The sequence below is a fragment of the Hyla sarda genome, chromosome 1 (assembly GCF_029499605.1).
Source record: "Hyla sarda isolate aHylSar1 chromosome 1, aHylSar1.hap1, whole genome shotgun sequence".
In the NCBI taxonomy this organism is placed as follows: Eukaryota; Metazoa; Chordata; class Amphibia; order Anura; family Hylidae; genus Hyla; species Hyla sarda.
Genome location: NC_079189.1, coordinates 536280981 through 536306042, shown reverse-complemented (window position 1 = coordinate 536306042; position 25062 = coordinate 536280981). Strand labels below are relative to the sequence as shown.

At 45.8% G+C, this 25062-nt stretch overlaps 1 protein-coding gene across 3 annotated transcripts in view; it reads left to right on the top strand.

Annotated features, from left to right (window-relative positions):
* GHR (growth hormone receptor) overlaps positions 1 to 25062 on the top strand; it is a 397172-nt gene that overhangs the window by 44854 nt on the left and 327256 nt on the right. The window contains exon 2 of one of the 3 annotated variants that reach the window (XM_056540805.1): positions 17513 to 17591. The exons of the other annotated variants lie outside the window; for them this stretch is intronic. The gene's annotated coding sequence lies outside the window, so the exon portion shown is untranslated. The remainder of the gene's footprint in view (positions 1 to 17512; positions 17592 to 25062) is intronic. 3 annotated transcript variants of the gene reach the window in all.

Genomic DNA, 25062 nt, shown 5'->3' with positions numbered 1-25062 from the left:
GTGTAAAAAAAAAGCAAAGTGTAGGGAAAGTGGAAAATATAGGGAAACCTTAGTAAATACCGTGAAAAATTAATTGTAGGGAAATAAAACCTACAAAGAAACCTACACAACACTCTTAGTAAATAAGGGCCATTATCTTTATTCTGTAGGTCCATGCAATTAAAATGATACCCTACTTATATAGGTTTGATTTTGTTTTACTTCAGGAAAAAATCATAACTACATGCAGGAAAATATATACGTTTAAAAATGTCATCTTCTGACCCCTATAACTTTTTTATATTTCTGCTTACGGGGATGTATGAGGGCTTTTTTGAGCCGTGATCTGAAGTTTTTATCATTTTTGTTTTGATCAGACTTTTTGATCGCTTTTTATAAAAAGAATGTTATGATATAAAAAGTGACCAAAAATACGCTAATATTGGGCTTTGGATTTTTTTTATGTGTACGCCATTGACCGTGCGGTTTAATTAACAATATATTTTTATAGTTTGGACATTTATGCACGCGGCGACACCACATATGTTTATATTTATTTTTATTTAGGCTGCTTTCACACTATAGAATTCTCAGTTTTAAAGATCCGTTATAATGACCCGTTAACATTGCAGTAGTGCATTGCATTGGTCAGTGTTATTGGCGACCGATTGCTCAAGCCTGGATCTCAGGCTTGGAGAAATCAGTATCCGATCGGACGCGGAGGAGGCAGATAAGGGACCCTCCTCATGCTTACTAGCTGATCGGGAAACCGCGGTTTCACACGGTTATATCGTGGGAGCCAGCCCAGGACGTCAATTTGCATCCTGCGTCATTAAGGAGTTAAACCGAATGTCAAGCCATGTAATAGGGCCCTAAAGGTTTCATTACCAAGTGTACCTGTCATTAGCAAAACCTTTTTATATATAGTAGTATTATATGTATATTTGTATTATACTGTATATTGGTTACAAAATGTCGATATTTTTGGGTGAAAAAATGCTGTTCCTGCAGATATTGCCTGTGTCCCAGTACCGGAGGGCATCCTGTCAGGTAAATATTGCTTCAGTTGCCTGTGCTAGGCCCTGCTGCTCAGATGATGTGTTATTTTGACTTTCTTTAAGGACATTCCATGAAAGTTGGATCAGCCTGTAGTGTGGTTTTCCACTTTGATTTTGAGTGTGACTCCATATCCAGACCTCCATGGGTTAATAAATTTGATTTCCATTGATAATTTTTGAGTGATTTTGTTGTCAGCACATTCAACTATGTAGAGACGAAAATATTTCATTCGATTAGTTAATTCAGATCTAGGATGTGTTATCTTAGTGTTCCCTTTATTTTTTTGAGCAGTGTACAAGCAGGGCTCTGTGCAGGCTCCAGAGTTATCAATCATCCTTCTAAATGAGCTGGGAGCGTATCATAGAGCCTCTGTGCTGCTTATCTTTAGTGTACAGAGCGCTGCTTGTTCTCAGTGCTCAGAACCCTGCTTGTCCTCAGTGCACAGAGCTCTGCTTGTTCTCAGTCTACAGAGCCCTGCTTGTCATCAGTGTACAGAACCCTGCTTGTCCTCAGTGTACAGAGCCCTGCATGTCCTCCGTGTACAGAGCCCTGCTTCTCCTCAGTGCACAGAGCCCTGCTTGTCCTCAGTCTACAGAGCCATGCTTGTACTCAGTCTACAGAGCCCTGCTTGTCCTCAGTGCACAGAGCCCTGCTTGTCCTCAGTGTACAGAGCCCGGCTTATCCTCAATGTACAGAGCCCTGCTTGTCCTTAGTACACAGAACCCTGCTTGTCCTTAGTGTACAGAGCCCTGCTTTTCTTCAGTGCACAGAGCCCTGCTTGTCCTCCGTGCACAGAGCCCTGCTTGTCCTCAGTGCACAGAGCCCTGCTTGTCCTCAGTGCACAGAGCCCTGATTGTCCTCAGTGTATAGAGCCCTGCTTGTCCTCAGTGCACAGAGCCCCGCTTGTCCTCAGTCTACAGAGCCCTGCTTGTCATCAGTGTACAGATCCCTGCTTGTCCTCAGTGTACAGAGCCCTGATTGTCCTCAGTGTACAGAGCCCTGCTTGTCCTCAGTGTACAGAGCCCTGCTTGTCCTCAATGTACAGAGCCCTGCTTGTCCTCAGTACACAGAGCCCTGCTTGTCCTTAGTGCACAGAGCCCTGCTTGTCCTCAGTGCACAGAGCCCTGTATGTCCTCAGTGTACAGAGCCCTGCATGTCCTCTGTGTACAGAGCCCTGCTTGTCCTCAATGCACAGAGCCCTGCTTGTCCTCAGTCTACGGAGCCCTGCTTGTCCTCAGTGCACAGAGCCCTGCCTGCCCTCAGTGCACAGAGCCTTGATTGTCCTCAGTGTACAGAGCCCTGCTTGTCCTCAGTGCACAGAGCCCTGCTTGTCCTCAGTCTACAGAGCCCTGCTTGTCATCAGTGTACAGAGCCCTGCTTGTCCTCAGTGTACAGAGCCCTGCATGTCCTCAGTGTACAGAGCCCTGCTTGTCCTCCGTGTACAGAGCCCTACTTCTCCTCAGTGCACAGAGCCCTGCTTGTCCTCAGTCTACAGAGCCCTGCTTGTCCTCAGTGCACAGAGCCCTGCTTGTCCTCAGTGCACAGAGCCCTGCTTGTCCTCAGTGTACAGAGCCCTGATTGTTTTCAGTGTACAGAGCCCTGCTTGTCCTCAGTGTACAGAGCCCTGCTTGTCCTCAATGTAGAGAGCCCTGCTTGTCCTCAGTACACAGAGCCCTGCTTGTCCTCAATGTACAGAGCCCTGCTTTTCTTCAGTGCACAGAGCCCTGCTTGTCCTCCGTATACAGAGCCCTGCTTGTCCTCAGTCTACATAGCCCTGCTTGTCCTTAGTGCACAGAGCCCTGCTTGTCATTAGTGTACAGAGCCCAGCTTTTCCTCAGTGTACAGAGCCCTGCTTGTCCTCAGTGCACAGAGCCCTGCTTGTCCTCATTCTACAGAGCCCTGCTTGTCCTTAGTGCACAGAGCCCTGCTTGTTCTCAGTGTACAGAGCCCTGCATGTCCTCAGTGTACAGAGCCCTGCTTGTCCTCTGTGTACAGAGCCCTGCTTGTCCTCAGTGCACAGAGCCCTGCTTGTCCTCAGTCTACAGAGCCCTGCTTGTCCTCAGTGCACAGAGCCCTGCTTGTCCTCAGTGCACAGAGCCCTGCTTGTCCTCAGTGTACAGAGCCCTGCTTGTCCTCAGTGCACGGAGCCCTGCTTGTCCTCAGTGCACAGAGCCCTGCCTGCCCTCAGTGCACAGAGCCCTGATTGTCCTCAGTGTACAGAGCCCTGCTTGTCCTCAGTGCACAGAGCCCTGCTTGTCCTCAGTCTACAGAGCCCTGCTTATCATCAGTGTACAGAGCCCTGCTTGTCCTCAGTGTACAGAGCCCTGCATGTCCTCAGTGTACAGAGCCCTGCTTGTCCTCCGTGTACAGAGCCCTACTTCTCCTCAGTGTACAGAGCCCTGCTTGTCCTCAGTCTACAGAGCCCTGCTTGTCCTCAGTGCACAGAGCCCTGCTTGTCCTCAGTGCACAGAGCCCTGCTTGTCCTCAGTGTACAGAGCCCTGATTGTTTTCAGTGTACAGAGCCCTGCTTGTCCTCAGGGTACAGAGCCCTGCTTGTCCTCAATGTACAGAGCCCTGCTTGTCCTCAGTACACAGAGCCCTGCTTGTCCTCAATGTACAGAGCCCTGCTTTTCTTCAGTGCACAGAGCCCTGCTTGTCCTCCGTGTACAGAGCCCTGCTTGTCCTCAGTCTACGGAGCCCTGTTTGTCCTAAGTGTACAGAGCCCTGCTTGTCCTCAGTGCACAGAGCCCTGATTGTCCTCAGTGTACAGAGCCCAGCTTGTCCGCAGTCTACAGAGCCCTGCTTTTCCTCAGTGTACAGAGCTCTGCTTGTCCTGAGTGCACAGAGCCCTGCTTGTCCTCGGTGTACAGAGCCCTGCTTGTCCTCCGTGTACAGAGCCCTGCTTGTCCTCCGTGTACAGAGCCCTGCTTGTCCTCTGTGTACAGAGCCCTGCTTGTCCACAGTGTACAGAGCCCTGCTTGTCCACAGTGTACAGAGCCCTGCTTGTCCTCAGTGTACAGAGCCCTGCTTATCCTCATTGTACAGAACCCTGCTTGTCCTCAGTGCACAGAGCCCTGCTTGTCCTCAGTGCACAGAGCCCTGATTGTCCTCAGTGTATAGAGCCCTGCTTGTCCTAAGTGTACAGAGCCCTGCTTGTCCTCAATGTACAGATCCCTGCTTTTCTTCAGTGTACAGAGCCCTGCTTGTCCTCAGTGTACAGAGCCCTGCTTGTCCTCAGTGCACAGAACCCTGCTTGTTCTTAGTGTACAGAGCCCTGCTTGTCCTCAATGTACAGAGCCCTGCTTGTCCTCAGTGCTCAGAGCCCTGCTTGTCATCAGTGTACAGACCCCCGCTTATCCTCAATGTACAGAGCCCTGCTTTTCTTCAGTGTACAGAGCCCTGCTTGTCCTCACTGTACAGAGCCCTGCTTGTCCTTAGTTTACACAGTCCTGCTTGTCCTTGGTGCACAGTGTCCTGCTTGTCCACCCACACTTCCTGTATTTGGTCTCACAGAGACACACAGGCAATAGTTGCAGAGACAAAACATTTTTTAACTCATGTATATTACAAATATACATATAATGTTATTTTCTACATGATATAAAAGGTTTTTGCTAATGACAAGTACACTTTAAAAATGTATCTTGTTTATATAGTCCTAATAAGAACAAACAAAGGTTTATTCATTAAAATTGTGTAATTTGAGGCCTATCATATCTTAATGCACTCAACTTAGGTGCAATTATGCTAGTGCACTTTGAAACAAAAGCAAGTTCTATCTGACATCCCCATTGAGATGACAGTATTATTATTATTATTATTATTATTATTATTATTATTATTTTGACAGAGCTTCTTAACCAGATAATCTGGATTGACACCGAGGGGTAAAGCAACATGGCCAAAATTAATTCATGCTACGCCAGTTCTCCATCTTAATTTCTGTATTGAGTGTATCCTGTTATTATTTGTACTAGCTATTTCAAAGCTGAGCTATAATGGGAAGAAATAACCACTATAAGGGTGCTGTCACGATGCCGGCTGGCAGGTAGTGGATCCTCTGTGCCAGAGAGGGATTGGCGTGGACCGTGCTAGTGGATCGGTTCTAAGTCACTACTGGTTTTCACCAGAGCCCGCCGCAAAGCGGGATGGTCTTGCTGCGGCGGTAGTGACCAGGTCGTATCCACTAGCAACGGCTCAACCTCTCTGGCTGCTGAAGATAGGCGCGGTACAAGGGAGTAGACAGAAGCAAGGTCGGACGTAGCAGAAGGTCGGGGCAGGCAGCAAGGATCGTAGTCAGGGGCAACGGCAGGAGGTCTGGAACACAAGCTAGGAACACACAAGGAAACGCTTTCACTGGCACGATGGCAACAAGATCCGGCGAGGGAGTGAAGGGGAAGTGAGGTGATATAGGGAAGTGCACAGGTGATAACACTAATTGGAACCACTGCGCCAATCAGCGGCGCAGTGGCCCTTTAAATCGCAAAGACCCGGCGCGCGCGCGCCCTAGGGAGCGGGGCCGCGCGCGCCGGGACAGGACTGACGGAGAGCGAGTCAGGTACGGGAGCCGGGGTGCGCATCGCGAGCGGGCGCTACCCGCATCGCGAATCGCATCCCGGCTGGAGGCGGTATCGCAGCGCCCCGGGTCAGTGGAACTGACCGGAGCGCTGCAGTGAGGAGAGTGTAGCGAGCGCTCCGGGGAGGAGCGGGGACCCGGAGCGCTCGGCGTAACAGTACCCCCCCCCTTGGGTCTCCCCCTCTTCTTGGAGCCTGAGAACCTGAGGACCAGACTTTTGTCCAGGATATTGTCCTCAGGTTCCCAGGACCTCTCTTCTGGACCACAACCCTCCCAATCCACTAAAAAGAAGGTTTTCCCTCTGACCTTTTTAGATGCTAAAATCTCTTTGACGGAGAAGATGTCCGAGGAGCCGGAGACAGGAGTGGGAGGAACAGATTTGGGAGAGAAACGGTTAATGATAAGTGGTTTAAGAAGAGAAACGTGAAAGGCAGGAGGAAGAAGAAGTTTGTAAGAGACAGGATTAATCTGGCGCAAAATTTTGAAAGGACCAAGATAGCGTGGTCCCAACTTATAGCTAGGGACACGGAAGCGGACATATTTAGCGGAGAGCCATACCTTGTCTCCAGGGGAAAAAATGGGAGGAGCTCTTCTTTTCTTATCCGCGAATTTCTTCATGCGTGAAGAAGCCTGTAAGAGAGAATTTTGGGTCTCTCTCCATATGATGGAAAGATCACGAGAAATTTCATCCACAGCGGGCAGACCAGAGGGCAAGGGGGTAGGGAGGGGAGGAAGAGGGTGACGGCCGTACACCACGAAAAATGGGGATTTGGAGGAAGATTCAGAGACTCTGAAATTATACGAGAATTCGGCCCAAGGTAGAAGATCTGCCCAGTCATCCTGGCGGGAGGAAACAAAATGTCGTAAATAATCACCCAAGACCTGGTTAATTCTTTCTACTTGTCCATTGGATTGAGGATGATATGCAGAAGAAAAATTTAATTTAATCTTGAGTTGTTTACAGAGAGCCCTCCAGAATTTAGACACGAATTGGACGCCTCTATCCGAGACGATCTGCGTAGGCAACCCGTGCAGACGAAAAATGTGTACAAAAAATTGTTTAGCCAACTGAGGCGCTGAAGGAAGACCAGGAAGAGGGATGAAATGTGCCATTTTGGAGAATCGATCAACGACCACCCAAATAACAGTGTTGCCATGGGATGGGGGTAAGTCAGTAATAAAATCCATACCAATCAGAGACCAAGGCTGTTCGGGGACAGGCAGAGGATGAAGAAAACCAGCGGGCCTCTGGCGAGGAGTCTTATCCCGGGCACAGATAGTGCAGGCTCGCACAAAGTCCACCACATCAGTCTCTAGAGTCGGCCACCAATAGAAGCGAGAGATGAGTTGCACAGATTTCTTGATGCCCGCATGACCTGCGAGATGGGAGGAGTGACCCCATTTGAGGATTCCGAGGCGTTGGCGTGGAGAAACAAAGGTCTTTCCTGGAGGAGTTTGCCTGATGGAGGCTGGAGAAGTGGAAATCAGGCAGTCAGGAGGAATGATGTTGTCACGATGCCGGCTGGCAGGAGGTGGATCCTCTGTGCCAGAGAGGGATAGCGAGGACCGTGCTAGTGGACCGGTTCTAAGACACTACAGGTTTTCACCAGAGCCCGCCGCAAAGCGGGATGGTCTTGCTGCGGCGGTAGTGACCAGGTCGTATCCACTAGCAACGGCTCACCTCTCTGGCTGCTGAAGATAGGCGAGGTACAAGGGAGTAGGCAGAAGCAAAGTCGGACGTAGCAGAAGGTCGGGGGCAGGCGGCAAGGTTCGTAGTCAGGGGAGATAGCAAAGTTCTGGTACACAGGGTATAAACACACAAAAACGCTTTCACTAGGCTCTAGGGCAACAAGATCCGGCAAGGAAGTGCAAGGGAGGAGACTAGATATAGCTAGGAAACAGATGGGAACCAATTAAGCTAATTGGGCCAGGCACCAATCATTGGTGCACTGGCCCTTTAAGTCTCAGGGAGCTGGCGCGCGCGCGCCCTAGAGAGCGGAGCCGCGCGCGCCAGCACATGACCGCAGGAGACGGGAACGGGTAAGTGACCTGGGATGCGATTCGCGAGCGGGCGCGTCCCGCTGTGCGAATCGCATCCCCAACGGCCATGACAGGGCAGCGCTCCCGGTCAGCGCTGACCGGGGAGCTGCAGGGAGAAAGGCGCCGTGAGCGCTCCGGGGAGGAGCGGGGACCCGGAGCGCTAGGCGTAACAGTACCCCCCCCCTTAGGTCTCCCCTTCTCTTTATCGGGTAACTGCCTCCCCTGGGATGAGGACACCGGGAAAGGAAGGAGGGATTCCTCAACGGCAGGCAGAACCGCAGGAGTAGGAATGGGGAGAGAGGGCAGAGGGCGAGACCTGGCACGGGGCAGTGTGACACCAGGACGAGGGCCATGAGGGGACACAGAAGCTTGCCTGGGAGGGGGGGAGGGGCATTTCCTGTGGCAGGCAGAGTCCTTAATGACCTTAGGGGGACCGGATACAGGAGGAACCACAGAGTTACGGCAAGGGTTACTGGGAACCGGTTTTAGACAGTTCTTGGCACAAGAGGACCCCCAACTCTTGATCTCCCCAGTGGACCAATCCAGGGTTGGGGAATGAAGTTGAAGCCAGGGAAGTCCAAGGAGAATTTCCGAGGTGCAATTGGGGAGGACCAAAAGTTCAATCCTCTCGTGATGAGATCCGATGCTCATAAGAAGGGGCTCCGTGCGGAAACGTATGGTACAGTCCAACCTGGCTCCGTTGACCGCGGAGATGCGGAGTGGCTTGACAAGACGGGTCACCGGAATATGGAATTTATTCACAAAGGACTCCCGAATAAAATTCCCAGAAGCTCCAGAGTCCAGACAGGCCACGGCTGAGAGGGGAGAGCTGGCTGAAGTGGAAATCCGAACAGGTACCGTGAGACGTGGAGAAGCCGACTTGGCATCAAGAGACGCCACACCCACGAGAGCTGAGTGTGAGCGTGCGTTTCCCAGACGTGGAGGACGGATTGGGCAATCCACCAGAAAATGTTCAGTACTGGCACAGTACAAACAAAGATTCTCTTCCTTACGGCGATTCCTCTCTTCTAGGGTCAGGCGAGACCGATCCACTTGCATGGCCTCCTCGGCGGGAGGCCTAGGCGCAGATTGCAGTGGAGACTGTGGGAGAGGTGGCCAGAGATCTAAGTCTTTTTCCTGGCGGAGCTCTTGATGCCTCTCAGAAAAACGCATGTCAATGCGAGTGGCTAGATGAATGAGTTCATGCAGGCTAGCAGGAGTCTCTCGTGCGGCCAGAACATCTTTAATGTTGCTGGATAGGCCTTTTTTAAAGGTCGCGCAGAGAGCCTCATTATTCCAGGAAAGTTCAGAAGCAAGAGTACGGAATTGTATGGCGTACTCGCCAACGGAGGAATTACCCTGGACCAGGTTCAGCAGGGCAGTCTCAGCAGAAGAGGCTCGGGCAGGTTCCTCAAAGACACTTCGAATTTCCGAGAAGAAGGAGTGTACAGAGGCAGTGACGGGGTCATCACGGTCCCAGAGCGGTGTGGCCCATGACAGGGCTTTTCCAGACAGAAGGCTGACTACGAAAGCCACCTTAGACCTTTCAGTAGGAAACTGATCCGACATCATCTCCAGATGCAGGGAACATTGGGAAAGAAAGCCACGGCAAAACTTAGAGTCCCCATTAAATTTGTCCGGCAAAGACAGGCGGAGGCTAGGAGTGGCCACTCGCTGCGGAAGAGGTGCAGGAGCTGGCGGAGGAGATGGTTGCTGCTGCTGTAGCTGAGACTGAATCTGCTGTAGCTGCGACTGGAGTTGCTGAGTCATGGTGGTCAAGTACGACAGCTGGTGATCTTGTTGGGCAATCTGTCGGGCTTGCTGGGCGACCAGTGTGGGGAGGTCGGCGACAACAGGCAGAGGAACTTCAGCGGGATCCATGGCCGGATCTACTGTCACGATGCCGGCTGGCAGGAGGTGGATCCTCTGTGCCAGAGAGGGATAGCGAGGACCGTGCTAGTGGACCGGTTCTAAGACACTACAGGTTTTCACCAGAGCCCGCCGCAAAGCGGGATGGTCTTGCTGCGGCGGTAGTGACCAGGTCGTATCCACTAGCAACGGCTCACCTCTCTGGCTGCTGAAGATAGGCGAGGTACAAGGGAGTAGGCAGAAGCAAAGTCGGACGTAGCAGAAGGTCGGGGGCAGGCGGCAAGGTTCGTAGTCAGGGGAGATAGCAAAGTTCTGGTACACAGGGTATAAACACACAAAAACGCTTTCACTAGGCTCTAGGGCAACAAGATCCGGCAAGGAAGTGCAAGGGAGGAGACTAGATATAGCTAGGAAACAGATGGGAACCAATTAAGCTAATTGGGCCAGGCACCAATCATTGGTGCACTGGCCCTTTAAGTCTCAGGGAGCTGGCGCGCGCGCGCCCTAGAGAGCGGAGCCGCGCGCGCCAGCACATGACCGCAGGAGACGGGAACGGGTAAGTGACCTGGGATGCGATTCGCGAGCGGGCGCGTCCCGCTGTGCGAATCGCATCCCCAACGGCCATGACAGGGCAGCGCTCCCGGTCAGCGCTGACCGGGGAGCTGCAGGGAGAAAGGCGCCGTGAGCGCTCCGGGGAGGAGCGGGGACCCGGAGCGCTAGGCGTAACAGATGTGTTGAGGAGAGAGTTCAACTTCAGAAGCATCTGAGGAACGAGAGAGAGCATCGGCCCTAATGTTCTTATCGGCAGGCCGAAAGTGAATTTCAAAATTAAATCGGGCAAAGAACAGAGACCACCTGGCCTGACGAGGATTCAGCCGTTGGGCAGACTGGAGGTAGGAGAGGTTCTTGTGATCGGTGTAAATAATAACTGGAAATCTTGATCCCTCCAGCAGATGCCTCCATTCCTCAAGTGCTAATTTAATGGCTAGAAGCTCTCGATCCCCAATGGAGTAGTTCCTCTCCGCCGGAGAGAAGGTCCTAGAAAAAAAACCACAAGTAACAGCATGCCCGGAAGAGTTTTTTTGTAGAAGGACAGCTCCAGCTCCCACTGAGGAGGCATCAACCTCCAATAGGAAGGGTTTAGATGGGTCAGGTCTGGAGAGCACGGGAGCCGAAGAAAAGGCAGACTTGAGCCGTTTAAAGGCGTCTTCCGCTTGAGGAGGCCAAGACTTGGGATCGGCATTTTTTTTGGTTAAAGCCACAATAGGAGCCACAACGGTAGAAAAATGTGGAATAAATTGCCTGTAATAATTGGCGAACCCCAAAAAACGTTGGATGGCACGGAGTCCGGAGGGGCGTGGCCAATCTAAGACGGCAGAGAGTTTGTCTGGATCCATTTGTAGTCCCTGGCCAGAGACCAAGTATCCTAGGAAAGGAAGAGATTGGCATTCAAACAGACATTTCTCTATTTTGGCATAGAGTTGATTGTCACGAAGTCTCTGAAGAACCATACGGACATGCTGGCGGTGTTCTTCTAGATTGGCAGAAAAAATCAGGATATCGTCCAGATATACAACAACACAGGAGTATAGGAGATCACGAAAAATGTCATTAACAAAGTCTTGGAAGACGGCAGGGGCGTTGCACAGGCCAAAGGGCATGACCAGATACTCAAAGTGTCCATCTCTGGTGTTAAATGCCGTTTTCCATTCATCCCCCTCTCTGATGCGGATGAGATTATAAGCACCTCTTAAGTCCAGTTTGGTAAAAATGTGGGCACCTTGGAGGCGATCAAAGAGTTCAGAGATGAGGGGTAGGGGGTAGCGGTTCTTAACCGTGATTTTATTAAGACCGCAGTAGTCAATGCAAGGACGTAGAGAGCCATCTTTTTTGGACACAAAGAAAAATCCGGCTCCGGCAGGAGAGGAGGATTTACGGATAAAGCCCTTTTTTAAATTTTCCTGGACGTATTCAGACATGGCAAGAGTCTCTGGGACGGACAGAGGATAGATTCTGCCCCGGGGTGGAGTAGTGCCCGGGAGGAGGTCAATAGGACAATCATAAGGCCTGTGAGGAGGTAGAGTCTCAGCTTGTTTTTTGCAAAAAACGTCCGCAAAGTCCATATAGGCCTTAGGGAGACCGGTTACAGGAGGAACCACAGAGTCACGGCAAGGGTTACTGGGAACCGGTAGTCCTTGGAACAAGAGGGCCCCCAACTCCTGATCTCCCCAGTGGACTAATCCAGGGTTGGGGAATGGAGTTGAAGCCAGGGAAGTCCAAGGAGAATTTCAGAAGTGCAATTGGGGAGGACCAAAAGTTCAATCCTCTCGTGATGAGATCCGATGCACATTAGAAGGGGCTCCGTGCGGAAACGTATGGTACAGTCCAATCTTTCATTGTTTACACAATTGATGTAGAGAGGTCTGGCGAGACTGGTCACTGGGATGTTGAACCTGTTGACGAGAGAGGCCAAAATAAAATTTCCTGCAGATCCGGAGTCCAAGAAGGCCACAGCAGAGAAGGAGAAGGCAGAGGCAGACATCCGCACAGGCACAGTAAGACGTGGAGAAGCAGAGTAGACATCAAGGACTGTCTCACCTTTGTGCGGAGTCAGCGTACGTCTTTCCAGGCGGGGAGGACGGATAGGACAATCCTTCAGGAAGTGTTCGGTACTAGCACAGTACAGGCAGAGATTCTCCATGCGGCGTCGTGTCCTCTCTTGAGGTGTCAGGCGAGACCGGTCGACCTGCATAGCCTCCACGGCGGGAGGCACAGGAACAGATTGCAGGGGACCAGAGGAGAGAGGAGCCGGGGAGAAGAAACGCCTCGTGCGAACAGAGTCCATATCCTGGCGGAGCTCCTGACGCCTTTCGGAAAAACGCATGTCAATGCGAGTGGCTAGGTGAATGAGTTCATGTAGATTAGCAGGGATTTCTCGTGCGGCCAGAACATCTTTAATGTTGCTGGATAGGCCTTTTTTAAAGGTCGCGCAGAGTGCCTCATTATTCCAGGATAATTCTGAAGCAAGAGTACGGAATTGTACGGCATACTCGCCAACGGAAGAATTACCCTGGACCAGGTTCAACAGGGCAGTCTCAGCAGAAGAGGCTCGGGCAGGTTCCTCAAAGACACTTCGAATTTCCGAGAAGAAGGAGTGTACAGAGGCAGTGACGGGGTCATTGCGGTCCCAGAGCGGTGTGGCCCAAGACAGGGCTTTTCCAGACAGAAGGCTGACTACGAAAGCCACCTTAGACCTTTCAGTGGGGAACTGGTCCGACATCATCTCCAAGTGCAATGAACATTGGGAAAGAAAGCCACGGCAAAACTTAGAGTCCCCATCAAATTTATCCGGCAAGGATAGTCGTAGTCCAGAAGCGGCCACTCGCTGCGGAGGAGGTGCAGGAGCTGGCGGAGGAGATGATTGCTGGAGCTGTGGTAGTAACTGTTGTAGCATAACAGTCAGTTGAGACAGCTGTTGGCCTTGTTGCGCTATCTGTTGAGACTGCTGGGCGACCACCGTGGTGAGGTCAGCGACAACTGGCAGAGGAACTTCAGCGGGATCCATGGCCGGATCTACTGTCACGATGCCGGCTGGCAGGTAGTGGATCCTCTGTGCCAGAGAGGGATTGGCGTGGACCGTGCTAGTGGATCGGTTCTAAGTCACTACTGGTTTTCACCAGAGCCCGCCGCAAAGCGGGATGGTCTTGCTGCGGCGGTAGTGACCAGGTCGTATCCACTAGCAACGGCTCAACCTCTCTGGCTGCTGAAGATAGGCGCGGTACAAGGGAGTAGACAGAAGCAAGGTCGGACGTAGCAGAAGGTCGGGGCAGGCAGCAAGGATCGTAGTCAGGGGCAACGGCAGGAGGTCTGGAACACAAGCTAGGAACACACAAGGAAACGCTTTCACTGGCACGATGGCAACAAGATCCGGCGAGGGAGTGAAGGGGAAGTGAGGTGATATAGGGAAGTGCACAGGTGATAACACTAATTGGAACCACTGCGCCAATCAGCGGCGCAGTGGCCCTTTAAATCGCAAAGACCCGGCGCGCGCGCGCCCTAGGGAGCGGGGCCGCGCGCGCCGGGACAGGACTGACGGAGAGCGAGTCAGGTACGGGAGCCGGGGTGCGCATCGCGAGCGGGCGCTACCCGCATCGCGAATCGCATCCCGGCTGGAGGCGGTATCGCAGCGCCCCGGGTCAGTGGAACTGACCGGAGCGCTGCAGTGAGGAGAGTGTAGCGAGCGCTCCGGGGAGGAGCGGGGACCCGGAGCGCTCGGCGTAACAGGTGCATTCACACTGAGTAAAGTTTGAGGAATTGGAGCATAAAAATTTGGTACGAATTTTTTTTTTTTTTTCGCGCGTAATTCTTGCGTAATTTGAGCAAAATTTGCACGTATTACGCGCGGATTACGCGAGAATTACGCTCGCATTTCAAACGGATTTTGAGCTGATTGCGCAACCATGATTTTCTCTTGATTTCATTATTATTTCCGCTTGATTTCCGCATACATTCCATTCATTTTATGCTACAATACGCTTATTTTCCTCGCGTATTACGGTCGAAATCAGTGCAAATTACGCGCAAAATATTTTAGACCTGAAAATTATTTTTACCATTGACTTCAATGCAATTCTGCTTGCGGATTCCGCATGAAGAATGAACATGTCCTTTCTTTAAGCGGAAAGGAATTCCGCTGCGAAATTCCGCGAGGGTAATTTCCGCAGTGTGAACTGAAGAGCGTAAAATACATTAAAGTCAATGGAAGGGGAAGATGTTCAATTGTCACTAGCGGAGAAATGAAGAGGAATTACGCAAGAAAATTACTCTTGAATTACTCAGTGTGAATGCACCCTTATGCATAACCTCAATGACAAACACAGTGATTGCACGGATTTCAATTTGCATTAAATAAATTTACTCCTTGCTATTTCAGTACACTATAAATACAATATAAAGCTGAATAAATAGTCCCTTTGGGTACAAATTTGGCATCTGGCACCAGTTTTTATGATCAGAACCATCAAGAAATATGCAAATTGAAAACTGAGAAAATACAATCAAGAAACACTACATACATATCCCAGTATATTCCATAGGCACTGCTTACCTGCATTGCTGCTTGTGCACACACATTGTAGTGATAAGCCATAGACTTTGGAGTTCATATGCTCTGTACTGGAGGTTACCTGCCAGCACTGTGCGTACGTTTTGGCAGCCGTACAGGAATCCTTACATGATCATACGAGATATATCAGAGTTATTAGTGTAAAAGTCTGAAGAATATGTGATGGTGCGGAGATAGCTCTGTTATTATGGTAAGTAGCTATTCACCACGTGTATGTATCCATTTTATACTATATTCACTTCCAATGGAATAATGACTGTATTATTGTTATTGCAGTTAAGTGGAAGGTCACCACAAATTTATTGATACCACGTTAAGAGTATGTTCACATATTAGGAAAATGCGTGGAATGTCCTCCCGGAATACATTTGAGAGTATTGGCGGGTGCTAGGACTGCTCAGAAATGTGCCGTCTCATAGTTGGCAATAATGGGAAGATCTGGCAAAATCTGCAGAAAAAGTAGACTTGTCTATGATTTTTGCTGATGCTGGAATCAGGATGTGCACAGTGCAGCAGAATCCCTTTGAAATCAATGGGACTGCAGCAAAATGTCTGTGCAGAATATTCCAGCGGAATTCCACATGGACTTTCCGCCTTGTGAACACTTGGGTTAAGGGGAGAACAATACTGGTCCATCTGCAATCTCTGTCCCATAGTTCCTCTCCAATGAAACCTATTAAAATGCATGGTTGAATGGTTGGAGATTGTGCTGTTGTGGATTCCAATTTTTTGAATACAGACTTTGCTGTGATTCTGCTTTAAACCTTATGGGGAGAATTCCTAGTAGGAGAAAATCCCCATAGCAAACATATGCTGTTCTGGACAGTTTCTAAAATGGACAGATATGTCAGCAGAGAGCACTGTGCTCATAATGTCAGCAGAGATCTCTGTGTTCCAAAAAGAAAATAAATTTCCTCTGTTGTATTCAGCAGCTAATAAGTACTGGAAGGTTTAAGATTTTTTTATAGAAGTAATTTACAAATCTGTTTAACTTTCTGGCACCAGTTTTTACAAATCAATTGGTGCCAGAAAGATTTGTAAATGACTTCTATTAAAAAAAAAAACTTAATCCTTCCAGTACTTAGAGCTGCTGTATGCTTCACAGGAAGTTTAGTTGTTCTTTTCTGTCTGACTACAGTGCTCTCTGCTGACACCTCTGTCCATGTGAATGGTCTGGAGCAGAATAGGTTTACTATGGGGATTTGCTTCTACTCCGGACAGTTCCTGACACAGACAGATGTGTCAGCAGATGGCACTGTGGTCAGACAGAAAAAAACTATACAACTTCCCATGGAGCATACAGCAGCTGATTGGTACTGGAAAGATTAAGACTTTTAATTTAATGTAAGAAGCTAGTTTATATGAAAAACATTTTTTTCCAATGGAGTACCACTTTCAGTCATTTAGAAAGTAACTCATGTAGGACTGGAATAGATGAAGACCTTTTCATTTTATTCCTAGAATATACAAATTTTACATTTTATTTGCTTAACTGACAAGCTGTTCACCCGCATTAAACCCAATACATTGGGTTATAGTGCAGGATAAACAGGAGTACAAAGAGGTACCACGTACTGAAATGGGTTCAGCTGTTTAAAAGAAATGGCCTCGGTTGCTATACTGCTATGGCCATGTGTCGAATGTCTGCTGTGTCGATTGTCTGCTGCAGAATACGGCACGGGCGTACATTTACTTGATTCAGAAATGCATTGCCGTCCATGGAGATATTTCTGAGCAGAATCCACAGAAATATTAAACAAGTTTAATGTTTCTGCATAATCGGTATTTGTAATCAATGGGACACGGAATTACGCTTGGAAATTCTGCCGTGTAAACATAGCCTAAATCTCTTTAGTGTGCAATAGAGGGGGAGACAGCTGCCTCTGTTCTCTATGCCATGATATGCCCCCTGTCTTATGCATATGAATGAAAAAATGAATATGCATATGAAAGGATTTTCTGCTTACCCATTGAAGTCAATGGTAGAGAATCCACCTCAGATTTTCTACAACAAATACACTGCGGAAAATCCGCCGGTGTGAGCGGACCCTTAAGCTGCATTCACACGCCAGATATTCCACACGGAATTCCGCATGATTTTTCCGCACGGAATCCGAAAATCCATCCAGAAATTCTGCATCAATTCCATCTCAATTCCGCATCAATTTTGCAAATGTCGGACAGATGCAGAATTGAAGCCAAAATTTATGCGGACTTATTGCATATTTTGCTGCAGATTTTCTAGTGGATCACACGTGCTGTATTTTGCTGCTGCTTTTTCCTACATATTGAAGTCAATGGGTAGTAAAATACGCAGCTGATTTTTCTACCCATTGACTTCAATGGGTACAAAAATATGCAGCAAAATACGGCATGTGTGACCCAACCTTTATGTGATTATAAAACACAAAGAGAAAAAGAAACACAGCCGCACATCCACAATATGTATTTTGATCTACTTGCTTCTCAGCATAAATGTAAAAACGAACAGGCTTTTAGTATACATTTTGATCAAAAAGTACAAGCCTAATTATAAACAATTCTGCTTAATGTTCGTCCAGTGAAGTCTATGTTCCTAGACAAGGCTGTTATGTAATTTGTGATATTTCCGATTCTTTGCTGCACTATTTCCTCCAGTCACATTTCAGCATGCTCAATCCTTAAATCTGGACATCTTTATCTTTTGGCTGTGTGAATCGCATTTAAATAATGTAAACCCTTCTGTTTCTAAATGCAGTTCAGTTCCGCTGTAAACTATTGTGTCTGAGAGCGGAAATCTGTGTAAGAAATTCATTCACAAATCTCTCACTGTTGACTTCCCGGCCACATGAACCACTGTAACACCAGTTATTCCTGTTTTACAGAAAACCCACTGGTTCAAAGTTGTCTTGAAGCACGTCTATAAATGACAGTGACAAGAGTCTGTGACACGTCGCCCGTGCGGTATGTACTGTCATGAATAAGATTTATGCTGATATAAGATGAGGCCTGGTTCCTGGAGTAGTTGACTTTCAGCAGGACTGTGGCATTGTGCGGACATGGTTCTGGCTCTTGCCTTCCTCCTGTCCCTTGTTGCTTTGCTCTGTCCATGGACACGTGTGACAACTACGGGCAGGATAATCTACAACTGTTTTGTAAGACATCCTTACACCCGGGTGATAAATATTTGCTCAGTGCTAGGACCCTGTGGCAACGACAATAATGTCCTCTAGGTTCCGGATATTTTCCAAGGTGTCCTATTTACTGATTTTAACCAATGTTTTAACAATAAACATTTTTGAGACCTATACATACAGTGAAATGGGCAGAACATAGTCACAATTATACTACATTTGTCCCATTGAAGCCTTATAAGCCAATTGGCCACACATCAGGCTGCACCTCGGCATCCTGTCAAATTGTGCCTGACAGAGCCCTGAAAACGTGGTGTAAATTTAGTCTTATATATTATATATTTTATAATATATATATATATGTGTGGTGGCCCAGTATGGGAGTTGTTACCCTGTACCCTTGCAGCCCTGTCAGGCAGCCTCCCTGCAGTGTCCCCTGGGCTCCCCTGCATCTGTTCTACTGTAATTGTATATTATCCCCTATGTTATGTATTTAAGAATGTTGTATCTTTAAGAAAGGTTTTTTTTTTTATTCCTTTATTTTATTTTATATTCATACAGTATAAATTAGTTCACATAGTACATATTACATTTACCCCCCTTCCCCCCCTACCTGTGTGGAGACAAAAAAATAATAATTGTATAATTGCCCACAGTACCATTTCCCCCATACTCTCTCAAACCCTCTTTGTTTCTTCTTTGATTTACCTATTCTAAATCTTTCGTAGTTGTTAATCCTCTCCACCAAGCATAGCCACTGTTCAATATATGGGGGATTAGGGGGATTAGGATCAAACCATTTCCGTATTTAGCAAGCGTTACCACTTTCAACAGGAGATCCTTCAAACTCCCAAAATCATTCATATCTCCCAATATTGCTGACCTAACACCCAAACTTATTCTCTTCTTAAACCTTTTCCCCAGACAGTCCTCTATATGCCCTAACCTTTTTACAACTCCATATCAGATGTATAAAATTTGCTTTATCTTCCGAACACTTTGGACATATAGAGTCTTGCCTACAACCAATCGACTCAAGAAACATTGGGGAATAATATAGTCTATCAACTATCCTTAACTGTAAATACTGGATTTTTTTATTCGAAGACCCACATTATTCATGACTTCCTCCCATGTAGGACCTTCCAGGGGGCCGATATCTCTTTCCCATTTATTTTGTATCTGATCTTGGAATATAGAAGATGTTTCATGAATTTGACCTTTCTAAACATTCCTCAGGGACTTCATTGTGCTCTGTGATTGCATAATATATGTGCAAAGTTTATGTGTTCCTATAATAAATTTATCTGTATCACTAGTGTATCTATCTGCTTCCTTTAATTGAAGATAGAAAAATTCCTTCCCTTCTCTAATTCTATGCTCAGTAAGTCAAAGGGTCTCAAGTCCCCCTGATCATAAAGCTGATGTACAAATTAAATACCCCTTTGAACCCAAAATTGCTTTTCCAAACCTCTATTAAATTCACCAAATTTATCATTCCCCCAAATCTTCGTGCATCCAAAACTGTGTCTTATTCCACAAATACATTTTATTTCATTGCAAACTTTATAGTATATCTCAAATATTGAGAAAAATTTAGATAAGTGTTCCCTCGGTTGGGATTCTAAGATTTCAAAAATATTTCTATTTTTCTTTGAGTAAAAATTTATCATAGGTTCCAAGATGCTATTCCTGGTGCCTTGCTTTATATCCTGTACTTTTGCCACCAGGAGGTAAAATTACAAATTCGGTAATGCCCATCCTCCTTTCCCTTCTGGGAGAGTAAGAGCTGAGTACTTTATTCTTACCTGACCACATCCCCATATTAATCTATTAAGAATTGCTTCTAGACCTTTAAACCAAGAGTTTGGTACCCATACTGGAGCAGCCCTAATAACATACAAAATCTACGGTAGGAAGAAATTTTTTTGTGCTGCCACCTGATCTGCCTGTGATAGCGGTAATTTACAGATAATATTAACTTTTTTCTTGATTTTTTTCCTTCAAAGGTTTAATATTTGCATCCATGAATGTTTTACTATTTGATGTAATTTTTATCCCTAAATATTTTAAGCATTCACCTTAATCCCCTTCCATCTGCATACTGGCCAAAACCTTTCCTATATTATCATGGATTTGCCTACCTGGTATAAAGCGGATTGGAATGAGTGAATCAGTGTCAACCAACCTACGTGCCAGAATTTTTGCTAAAATTTTCACATAAACATTTAATAATGAGATTGGTCTCAACGCTGTGATCTCTATTATGAACTGTTCTCTCTTAGGAATTAAGGTAATATTTGCCTCCATTATGGATGGGGGGAGTTTGTCACCCTTAAAGGATTCATTAAAAACATTCAATAATATGGCCAACAATATTTCCCCCCATTCCTTATATATCCCCACCGGGATACCATCCGGACTGGGAGCTGACTTTTCAGATAAAGAATCAAAAGCTGCTTTCACTTCCTCCAGACTTATAGGTCTTTCAAGATGATCCCTTAATAATTCCGTGAGTTTTGGTAGCTTTATTTGCCCCATAAATAACTCCCATTTATCCTAAGAGAATTTAAAATCTGATTTATATAAGCAAGAAAAAAATTCAAGGACCTTCTGCCATACTTTTTAGGCTGAGTTACTATTTCACCTCCAGTCGTCAGAATACTTCCAATATCCATACTACCCCTTTATACCCTCAATAATTTAGCTAACAGGCTGCCTTGTTTCACCCCTTTAATAAACTGTTCCTGTCCCCGAAAAAAGGCTTTATGTTGAGCCTTTTCCTGCTAAAATTTCGTAAAATTATCTTGTGACTTTTTCAAACAATCATATTGTATTTGCACTGGATTCCTAGCAAACTCCCTCTCTCCTTCCAATTCTCCAAATTCCTTCTTTTTATGAGATATTTTCCTAAACAGTAATCCTTGAATGTAGGCTTTAAAGGAGTCCCATACTATTTGTATCAATGTTGATGATATCTAAAAATTCCTTCAGCTGGGTTTCAATTAAATCTTCCCTATCAATAATACTCAACCAATAGGGGTTTACCCGAAAATTATGTGAACGTCCCAACAACTCCCCACCAATCATAATCTAATTTACCACTAAACTGTGGTCAGATATTGACCTAGGGTGGTATGACATATCCATCACCATTGGAAGACCACTATCATTACAGAACCTCAGGTCTATATGAGAGGCAGACTGGTGGGAAGTTGAATAACATGAGAACACATCTATTGTCGGATATAATTGTCTCCAAATATCTTTCCAACCTAGTTCTCCCATTATTCTAGCCAAATGAGTTTTTAGGCAATTTTAACTGATCTTTACTCCTCCCAACACTCCTCCTATCTCTCTCATTATCCATTACACTATTGAAATCACCCCAAACATACATCGGAATATCCTCTTTCCCCTTTAAGAATTTCAGAATCTAATTCAGTGGACCCACCTGAAATGGAGGAAGAATATAAAAGAATGCCAATATCAGCATTTGCTCTCTAAATTTAACATGTAATAAATGCATATCTACCCCGATGGTCAATTACTTTTTCAATTATATCAATTGGAAGACTCCTATGAAAATATAGAGACACCCCTGAGGAGAATTTAGAACATTTTTAATGTAATACAATTTTTGCCCACTTCCTATTCAGTGATTGCTTTGTTTTAGCCGTTACACGAGTTTCAACCAGGGCTATCACTGCAGAAAGGAATTTTTCCACGCGGTCAAAAACTGCCCGTCTTTTACGTCTCTCTCTCCCATCCCACGATGCCATTTAACTCAGAGAGGGAAAAAAAAAAACTTCCACACAGGGATTCCCCCCTTCACCCCCCTTCCCCAACAATTCTGCCATCCCAGCAGATCTCTTCCTAACATCAATTATACACTCCCTCTCTACCTAGGGCTTAGCTTTAGGACCAAAAACAGCCAACGCTAAATAATTAAATAATAAAAGAAAAAGGCATAGGGATCCCTGTATTTTTATTCTCAGCCAGATACCAACCAAACAGCAACAGCCTGACATTACCAGGGTGGGTGAGGATCGTTGTTACTGGCTCTCCCCTGCCTAAATAACACAAGCCTGTTACCGCCTAGGCCCAGGAGCGCCATTTTTGATGCTTCGGGCTTGTTGGTACTGACTTCCTGACACCCCTGTGGCGGTGGATACCGGGGTAATAATTGGGGTTAGCGCTAGCTGTTTTGGGGGCTAATGCTAAGCCCTGGCTTAGTAATGGACTCTGTCTATAAAACGACTGCTTCCACTACTAAGCCTGTAAAGTAAATAAAAAAAAAAACACATTTAAAAAACTTTTATTCCATAAAACACTCCCCCCCACAAGCCCTCGTTACAAAATGTTATTATTAAACAAAAAAAATGCTGGTCATCGTAGTCCATCAAATCTGAAGTAGCCCACAGGATAGATGGATCTGAAATGAAAAGAAAAAAACAAACAAAAAAATGGGTTAGTACATTTATGGGGAAAAAATGTGTTAAAAAAATGTAATAAGCACACATCATTTTTTTTCCTTATGTGTGCTAAGAAAATTTTATTTCAAAGTGAGTTTATTTGTTTTTGCTTATATGCGCCAAATTTATCAACCCCCTGTGAGATTATGATAAATATGTCATACATAAGCAAACCCAAAGCAAAAAAAAAAAAAAATGCCTACAGAACTCGCTTACCAAAGCAAACAATGATAAATGTCCCTCATGGAGTTTTAATGACGAACTTGAACTTTAGCCCAGGAGGTGGTGTCAATGGGGAAGACTTCTCAAGACCTGTGCAGAGGAAGAGTGGTGCAGTTGCTTATAGCAACCTATCAGATCGCCTCTTTAATTTCTAAAGTGGCCTGGGAAAAATGAAAGAAGCAATCTGATTGGTTGCTATGGACAACTGAACCGCTCTTCCTCTAGACAGGTTTTGATAAATCACCCCCAATGACCTGTTAGGGTCGATTATTGAACCATGCTGCTCTAAAGAGACACAGTTGGTTGCTGTTTTTGTGGATATCCTTAAGGGTGCATTCACACGTGTGCATTTTTGCTGCAGATTTGCTTCTGCAGATTTTGCTGCCCATTAAAGTCAATGGGCAGCAATATCTGCAGCAGCAACATCTGCAGCAGATCTGCAGTAAAACTCTGCACATGTGCACGCACCCTGAGAGGACATTCAAGCACCACATTTGGTCACTTCTAAAGGTGCTGTAAGCCTCTGCACCTGTCATGCTGATGCATTGTGGAAGCCAATGAGAGAGGTCCTTGTGTGAGTAGTCAGGCATTGGTTTATGTGCTTGAGACTAGATAAAGGATACTGACCTGAACTGTGTGACCTGGAGTCAAAGGGACAGCAGCCCTACAAGTTGTCTATGAAACTTGTCTGTTTGGCAACCATTCAACCATGCTCCCCTTCTGAGAAAGATCTGTCTTTGTTGTTTCATGTCTAAATTGGTTCCAAAAGTTGTAGTAAAAAAAAATCCATAGTTTTGCAAGTAAATATATTTGTGTATGTTATTGCTACTACTTGGCCTTGGCACAGCCAGACCTTTTCCCTTATCCAACAAACCTATGGGCCTTCCACCTGCATCCAGCAGTGCAGTCTGACATATGTCCCCCCAACAGGTGACTTGGCTAGAAGATCTGTTGGTTGTCCCAAAAAACCAGCAGGAGACAAGCTCATTTGGAGTTAATATTTAGGCCAATCTCTTGGCACAGGTTGGAAGAATTACATAGTCTTTGGGGGGAAAGGAAATAAGCCCCAGACAGACATCTCTAGCAGCATGTATGCCCAGAGAGAGAGAAAATATTGGGAAATTAACATGTTTTATCCTACTTTTCCTTAGTATCTTCTGTCATCGGATTGTGGTTAGGGTTGGCAGTTACTTTAGACTCTTTATTAGCATTTCAGCCAACACCAACCTTAAAAAGTCCTTACCGAAGTCAATATAGTAAGTAAATATTGACTTTATGAGATATTCTTAAAGTGACAGTGACATAACTTGACAGAATCTGATTATAAAAGAATGGTGTTCTGAGTGAGATATACAGTAGCTCAGGCTGGTGTTACAGATTATGGCTAACGCAGTACATAGGGGTGAGAAGATCAGGTTTAGGCATGATAGTAGACAGAAGGAAGATACGGAGCTCAGTTTTTAAAACATAACAGCTGACAGATAAAGTACAACTATAGTGAAGTCGAAACATCAGATTACATTCCATAGACATACTTTTCTTTGAACCCCTTAAAGGGGTACTCCACTGGAAAAAAAAATGTTTTTAAATCAACTGGTGCCAGAAAGTTAAAATAGATTTGTAAATTACTTCTATAAAAGAAAATATTAATCCTTCGAGTACTTATCAGCTGCTATATGATCCACAGGAAGTTATTTTCTTTTTGAATTTCCTTTCTGTCTGACCACAGTGCTCTCTGCTGACACCTCTGTCCATATCAGGAACTGTCCAGAGCAGGATAGGTTTGCTATGGGGATTTGCTTGTACTCTAGACAGTTCCTAAAATGGACAGATGAGTCAGCAGAGAGCACTGTGATCAGACAGAAAGGAAATTCAAAAAGAAAATAATTTCCTGATAAGTACTGGAAGGATTAAGATTTTTAAATAGAAGTGATTTACAAATCTGTTTAACTTTTTGGCACCAGTTGATTTAGAAAAAAAAATTCCCAGTGGAATAACCCTTTAAGGACCACAGGTTTTTCAGTTTTGCATTTAAATTTTTTCCTCATCACCTTCTTAAAATTATAATGCTTAAAATTTTGCACCAATTTTGCATAACAGAGCTTATTTTTTGTGCCACCAATTGTACTTTGTAATGACATCAATCATTTAATCACAAAATTTAAGGCGAACTCAGAAAAATTATTTTGGGGGCTTCCATTTCAACGCAGTGCACTTTTCAGTAAAAATGACACCATATATTTATTCTGTAGGTCTATACTGTTACAATGATACCCAATTTATATAGGTTTTCTTTATTTTACTACTTTAAAAAAATTATAACTACATGCACCAAAATTAGTATGTTTAAAATTTTCCTTTTCTGACCCCTATAACTTTTTTATTTTTAGGTATACGGGGAGGTATGAGGGCTCATGTTTTTTGTCATGATCTGAAGTTTTTATGGGTACCATGATTGTTTTCATAGGACTTTTTGATCACTTTTTATACATTATATTGGGCATACAAAGTGACCAAAAATACGCAATTTTGATCTTGCGGTTTAATTAACATTAGATTTTTATATTTTGAACATTTACACATGTGGCAATACCACATATGTTT